Source organism: Oncorhynchus tshawytscha, linkage group LG08, assembly GCF_018296145.1.
Source record: "Oncorhynchus tshawytscha isolate Ot180627B linkage group LG08, Otsh_v2.0, whole genome shotgun sequence".
Classification (NCBI taxonomy): Eukaryota; Metazoa; Chordata; class Actinopteri; order Salmoniformes; family Salmonidae; genus Oncorhynchus; species Oncorhynchus tshawytscha.
In genome coordinates, this window is record NC_056436.1 from 51,235,511 (window position 1) to 51,243,769 (window position 8,259).

The window sequence follows — 8,259 nt, forward strand, 5'->3', positions numbered from 1 at the left end:
CTTTGCCTTGATGACAGCTTGAATGAATAGGTGTGTCCCACCTTTTGACTGGTACCATACGTTTTTCCAGCAGTAGACTATGATTGATAATGTCAAAAGCCGCACTGACGTCTAACAAAACAGATCACACAATTTTTTTTATCATAAATTTCTCTCAGTCAATCAGCGGTCATTTGTGTAAGTGCCATGCATGCTGAAAGTCCTTACCTATAAGCGTGGTGCAATTATGTTGTCAATTTCTCTGTAAAATATCATTTTTAGGCCACCCGGGTTTTTAGGCCTCCCGGGTGGCGCAGTGGTTAAGGGCGCTGTACTGCAGCGCCAGCTGTGCCACCAGAGACCCTGGGTTTGCGCCCAGGCTCTGTCGCAACCGGCCGCGACCGGGAGGTCTGTGGGGCGATGCACAATTGGCGTCGTCCGGGTTAGCGAGGGCTTGGCCAGTAAGGATATCCTTGTCTCATCGCACACCAGCGACTCCTGTGGCGGGCCGGGCGCAGTGCACGCTAACCAAGGTTGCCAGGTGCACGGTGTTTCCTCCGACACATTGGTGCGGCTGGCTTCCGGGTTGGATGCGCGCTGTGTTAAGAAGCAGTGCGGCTTGGTTGGGTTGTGTATCGGAGGACGCAGGACTTTCAACCTTCGTCTCTCCCGAGCCCGTACGGGAGTTGTAGCGATGAGACAAGATAGTAGCTACTAAAAACAATTGGATACCACGAAATTGGGGAGAAAAAGTGGTAAAAATTCAACAACAAAAAATATATATATATCATTTTTATCAGGTCAAACACCATTTTTTCCCAAACGTTTATTAAGGGTTAGTAACAGGCTGATTTGCTGGCTATTTCAGCCAGTAAAGGGGGCTTTACTTTTGCTTCTCTCCAGGTCTGAGGGCACACACTTTCTTGTAGGCTTAGATTAAAGATATGTCAAATAGGAGTGGCAATATTGGCCGCTATTATCCCCAGTAATTTTCCATCCAAGTTGTCAGACCCAGGTGGCTTGTCATTGTTGATAGACAACATATTTGTTGCTACTTCTTCCACACTTTTCAGAAATCACAATTACAATGCACAATTACAATGCTTGGCTTTCATAATTTTCAGTTATACTTGGATGTCTAGTGTCGGTGGCATGCTGCTGACATGTCATGCCTAAATATGCTAATATTGCCAATAAAAAAAGAATGAAAGTAGTTGGCAATATCAGTGGGTTTGTGACGAATGAGACATTTGATTCAATGAATGATGGAGCTTTTTTGCCAAAATGTTTACTTAAGGTGCTCCAAAGTTTTTACCATCATTCTTTATATAATGTATCTTTGTTTCATAGTATAGTTTCTTCTTTTTATTCAGTTTAGTCACATAATTTCTCGATTTGCAGTACGTTTGTGCAGCCAGACCTATTTGCCCTTCCTTTGGCCATACAGCTTTAAATAATATTTCTGCAGCATTAGTATAGATGTGATCAAGGTGTCATTGTGATTGCTGACACCCCATTCTTCCAGTAACTGTGTGTTTGTTTTTTTATGTTCAGTGTAAATTTTGCATAGAGTTGTATGGTTAGTTAAACTTTGAAATCAATGTTTTTTGTTTGGCATACATTTTAAGTGAAAAATCTGAATCTCAGCACAATTCCGTTACTCTGCGATTACCCAGGATCCTAATTTAATCACCCTGTTGCAGGAGAACTTGAGTATTTGAGGTTTAAGTTTGTAATTTCCAAGTCTTTTTTTTGATTGTGGGTTCTTAGCCAGACCCAATAAGAGGTAAGTTGAATTTTCTTACCTTTTTCCTTTGTAATATTATATATTTCTGGAATAAGATAAGTATTTCCTGTATATAATTCTTTCTGTTTAAGTTGTGTTTTGAGTAGAGCCCAACTGATAAATTGGCTGACCAATATTATCGGCATATATTAGCCTTTAACGTAAATATTTTTGTCAGCCTTTATTCCACAAATAAAGCACCAATATTATATACATAGAATTTTTAAAAGAAGTCTGCTGATTTGTGGACATTTTTAATGCTTGCCTGCGTTGAACATCATTCAGCCCTAGGTCACAATGTGAGAAAGAGTAGGCATGGTGGTTTGACAGTGACCAACTTGTCACAGCATCATATTTTAATAAGTACATTTATTCGTTATTTTACCAGGTAGGTTGACTGAGAACACATTCTGATTTACAGCAACAACCTGGGGAATAGTTAGAGGGGAGAGGAGGGGGATGAATGAGCCAATTGTAAACTGGGGATTATTAGGTGACCGTGATGGTTTGAGGGTCAGATTGGGAATTTAGCCAGGACACCAGGGTTAACACCCCTACTCTTACAATAAGTGCCATGGGATCTTTAATGACCTCAAGAGAGTCAGGACACCCGTTTAACGTCCCATCTGAAAGACGGCACCCTATACAGGGTAGTGTCCCTAATCACTGCCCTGGGGCATAGGGATATTTTTTAGACCAGAGGAAAGAGTGCCTCCTACTGGCCTTCCAACACCATTTCCAGCAGCATCTGGTCTCCCAGCCAGGGACTGACCATGACCAACCCTGCTTAGGAATTGGTTTTCAATAGCGGAGATTTGAAAACTTACTGTATGTCTCTCTGATATTGGCAACATTGTTTCAATATTGAAATTCGATCTCTAGCTGTCCCATAGTAATGAAAGTATAGTGGTCAGACAGGCAGGCAGCTTTTCTCAGCCAGTCGAAATCATGAATCAGCATTATTTTTATGGATATATACAAAGAAATGTCAATAGAAAACAGGTAAAACATAATTAAATGCAGCTAGTTTGAAATCTGTCCAGCTTCAGTTTGAAGGGATTGTGTTAGCTGTGTTGTTGGTTAGCTCCTCTGAACAACAGTGTCCTGACGAGAACACATTTTCTATGCCAGGTGAAATCGCGCATCATTAGCTCATTGTTGTGGATGTATCCAAATAAATGTCACTAGACAACAGCTTAAACAAATGCAAATTGCAGCTCTTTTGCTGTTATTCTGGTTGCACTTTTTGACGTGACTGTAAGTTAGCCGTAGTTGGCTAGCTAGCAAGCAAGGGATAAGAACATTGCCAGCCAGTATGTCAATAGAATATTTAGAACGAACGACTGCGTCGTGTCCATAGATACAGAACAGAAAGGCTTAACGACTGGGTCTCTGGTAACCAAAGACTTGTGTTGGAACTTTATCTCGTGGAAGGATAAAAAAGTATGAATACATTTGACTCTGTCTCGGGCCTAACGCCCGTGCCAATATATCCTCCAAACACTGGCTTCTCGGGCATTATCACTTAAGCATAAATGATTTCAGCCATCAGCTAATGCCATTTGCAGTTGAAATCCATAGCCAATATATGTTGTATTGAATAACAGTCTAATGTACATCGAGGTTTTGTAAGAACACATTGTCCTAATGAACAGCTAGCTTGTGCTTGTCATAACGTACTCTCATGGTCCATGCTATCCGGGTCCTTGGTACGTCCCTACACCATTGAAGTTGACATTTAAAATAGTTAAGATTAGGGTAAGGGTTAAAGGTTAGGGTTAGAGCTAGGGTTAGTAGACAGTTAGTTGAAATATCACTGATAATCTGTAGAGCATCAACAGATGGACTTTCCAAATAAATGTGATACTGGATTTACACCAGGTAACGGAATTGTGGTTCCTGATCTGTACTACACAGAAATGCATAATTATGGATATGAATGTCATTCTCTTCATTTGGATGTAGCCTAAATATGTACACAATGGGATAAATATGCACTATCCTCCTTTGCATATTTGGGTATTATTCTACACACTATTATTTTGTTATTATTTTTCATGAGCTCTGCCCCTAAACAAGATTACATTGGGTTGGGCTGGATCTGACCAAATTTGATCCAATCATAGACATCTATGTTTCACAAGTTTGGACATCAGAGTACAGCACAGTAGAGCTCAATAGAGTGAAGCGCAGTACAGCACAGCACAGTTGAGTAGAGTTCAGTACAGTACAGTACAATAGAGTACAGGAGAGTACAATTAGGAACATCATAGTTCAGTACAGTATAGTACAACACAATACATTATAGTGTACTCAACTCTTGTGTTCTACTTGTGAACCCAACTGTGGTTTTTAAACGGAATTTCGAGTTTTAATCACTTAATAATGAATAAACAAAATATCAGTAAAAACACTAACTAATTGATAATAAATGTTTACTTCTGTGAACCTTTATTATCCTCCCTCCTCATGAGAGAGAGAAATCTAAAATATCTTAAAGATATGTATGTTTTTGGTAATGGAATTTCAAGGCAATGTACCCTTAAACTTAAAGAATGCAGAAACGTTTCTCCAAAAACAAAATATATGTGATGATTTTTGTTGGCAGGGTCTTTACTTTAACATTATTGTATTTTCATGTATTTTTAATACCTTTTAAGAGTTTTTCTGGGAGATATTTTCTAAGATCCCTTTTCTATCCTCATTTTTAGGATGGAAAATGGTTGAAAAATGTATATATGCCTTACTTCCACAAAAATATGGAATCTTAGTTTTCATTTGACACCCACAATTACATGTTCTTATGAAATTCACCTGTTGGTTCTCATGGGTCCTTTTTTTTTCAACATTGAAATGACATATGTAGAAAGAGATGAGTCTCCCAAAGCTGCAGTGGACAGAAGCCTATATTAAAGTAATCTCACTTTTAAAAGTTAATATTCTTTTAACTCGTACCAAAATAAGGATTACTCATACTCATATTTGTGGCTGAAGCATGAATTGGAAAAAAACACTTAAAAACCCCACCTCAAACTTGTATCTCAAAATTACCTTTTCAAAAATGCTTGCTATTTCCTTATAGAGGATGATGTCATCCTCCTGAGGAGGAAGAGCTAGCCAATCAGCGTTCTACTTGCATTCATATTTTTCAACTCTATGGGATTGGTGATCCCCCCCCCCACAGGATGGTTGAGCTAATGTGCACTAATGTGATTAGCATGAGGTTGTAAGTAACAATAACATTTCCCAGGACATAGACATGTCTGATATGGGCAGATTTACAGATTGTCCAATTTACAGTAGCTATTACAGTGAAAGAATACCATGCTATTGTTTGAGGAGAGTGCACAGTTATGAACTTGAAAATGTATTAATAAACCAATTAGGCACATCTGGGCAAACTTGATACAACATTTTGCTACCATTTTTACAACACTGACAATGTGTTTTACAACACATTTTTACAAGACTGCTGCCATTTTCATCTGGATCTTCGCAACTAGCTAACCGCAATCCCGGGTGACTACTCCTGGCTAGCGTTTCCATCCCGGAGCAAGCACCAATTAGCCTGAAGCTAGCCCGGCCAGTGCTCCTGTGCTACCACCGAAGCCCACTCCTAGGCTACAATATCCAGACCCCCTCTACTGCCGGTACGGGGCACGGAACCCTGCCGATCCTCTACGACTTCTCTGATAGAGTTCAGTGTGTCAAATTGGAGGGCCTGTTGTCCGGGCCTCTGGCAGTCTCCATGGGGATGCCACAGGGTTCAATTCTCGGGCTGACTCTCTTCTCTGCATACATCAAGGATGTGGCTCTTGCTGCTGGTGATTCTCTGATCCACCTCTACGCAGACGACACCATTCTGTATACTTCTGGCCCCTCTTTGGACACTGTGTTAACAAACCTCCAGACGAGCTTCAATGCCATACAACTCTCCTTCCGTGGCCTCCAACTGCTCTTAAATGCAAGTAAAACTAAATGCATGCTATTCAGTCGATCACTGCCCACACCTGCTCGCCCGTCCAGCATCATTTCTCTGGACGGCTCTGACTTAGAATACGTGGACAACTACAAATATCTGGGTGTCTGGGTAGACCGTAAACTCTACTTCCAGACTCACATTAAGCATCTCCAATCCAAAATTAAATCTAGAATCGGCTTCCTATACCACAACAAAGCATCCTTCACTCATGCTGCCAAACATACCCTCGTAAAACTGACCATCCTACCGATCCTCAACTTCGGTGATGTCATCTATAAAATAGCCTCCAACATTCTACTCAACAAACTGGATGCAGTCTATCACAGTGCCATCCATTTTGTCACCAAAGCCCCATACACTACAACACATTGCGACCTGTACACTCTCGTTGGTTGGCCATCGCTTCATACTCGTCGCCAAACCAACTGGCTACAGGTTATCTACAAGTCTCTGCTAGGTAAAGCCACGCCTTATCTCAGCTCACTGATCACCATAGCAGCACCCACTCGTAGCACGCGCTCCAGCAGGTATATCTCACTGGTCACCCCCAAAGCCAATTCCTCCTTTGGTCGTCTTTCCTTCCAGTTCTCTGCTGCCAATGACTGGAACAAACTGCAAAAATCTCTGAAGCTGGAGACTCACATCTCCCTCACTAGCTTTAAGCACCAGCTGTCAGAACAGCTCACAGATCACTGCACCTGTACATAGCCCATCTGTAAACAGCCAATCTATCTACCTACCTCATCCCCATACTCTCCTTTGCACCCCAGTATCTCTACTTGCACATTCATCTTCTGCACATCCACCATTCCAGTGTTTTTTTGCTATATTTTAATTACTTCGCCACCATGGCCTATTTATTGCCTTAACTTACCTCAATTGCACTCACTGTATGTAGACTTTTTGTTTTCTTTTGTTCGACTGAATTATTGACTGTATGTTTTGTCTATTCCATGTGTAACTCTGTGTTGTTGTATGTGTCGAATTGCTATGCTTTATCTTGGCCAGGTCGCAGTTGCAAATAAGAACTTGTTTTCATCTAGCCTACCTGATTAAACAAAGGTGAAATAAAAATAAAAATATATTTTTTAAACAGAAACGCAATGGTCCATTGGATCAGTCTAAAACGTTGCATATACACTGCTACCATCTAGTGGTCAAAACTGGAATAAAACATTATGGCCTTTCTCTTGCATTTCAAAGATGGGAAATTATTATTATTTTTTTCCTTGTATTATATTTTACTAGATCTAATGTGTTATATTCTCCTACATTAATTTCACATTTCCACAAACTTCAAAGTGTTTCCTTTCAAATGGTATCAAGAATATGCATATCCTTGCTTCAGGAACTGAGCTACAGGTAGTTAGATTTGGGTTTGTCATTGTAGAAGGAAATTGAAAAAAAGGGTCCAATCCATAACAAAGGTAACCATGTTCACTGTAGTGTCCAAAACGTATTTCAAGCTGTCAGGCATTCCATTGGCAGCAAGAGCCTTTCGGTGGATGCTGCAGTGTACCCAAATGGCGTTGTGAAAAACTGCTTGCACCCGCGTTCCCACTCCACTATGTCTCCCTGTCATGGCTTTCGCGCCATCAGTACAGATACCAACACATCTTGACCACTAAAGTCCATTTGATGTCACAAAGCTGTCCAGTACTTTAAACATATCCTCTCCTGTTGTCCTGGTTTCCAGTGGTTTGCTGAAGAGGATGTCTTTCCTAATTGACCACCCATAAACATAACGGACATATACCAGGAGCTGTGCCAGGTCCGCCACGTCTGACTCATTCAGCTGTAACTCATAGAATTCACTGGTTTGTATGCGAAGCAGTAATTGTTTCAAAACATCTCCTGCCATGTCACTGATGCGTCGTGAAACAGTGTTTTTTGATGAAGGCATTGTCTGTATAGTTTTTTAAGCCTTTTCCCCCAACATTGTCCCAGCCATATCCGCAGCAGCAGGAAGAATTAAGTCCTCCACAATAGTATGAGTCTTGCCTGTCCTAGCCACTCGGTAGCTCACCATATAAGATGCTTCTAGCCCCTTCTTATTAATAGTATCTGTTGCTTTTAGACATGTCTTACTACTCCAAAGTCATCTTTATTCTCGCTCAATAAACTCCTGTGTCTTATTTTTCAAATTGTCATGTTTGCTTCTAAGTGTCTGTGCAAGAGTGAAGGTTTCCCGCTAGAGAGTAACGGTTAATGTGATTGGATGTATATTATTTGACTAGGCTACCTGTATTTGACATTGTGTTGTTATTCCGCTGAAAACTAGATGGTTTAATTTGATTTTTGGCAGTGAAACGAGGCTACTCTCTCTCTCTTACTCTGCTGTGTGTGCATTTTGGTAGCTGTCACTCAAATTGCTAGGGGGCTGGTCCAGGTGGGAGAAAATGAAGGGGAAATGGTCCCGCACAGCTTCCAGTAAACAGTCGCTTTCAAACTATTTCATCTCTAATTGAGGTAAGACAGTAATTCAGCTCATAGATTATGCATGTATGAACCA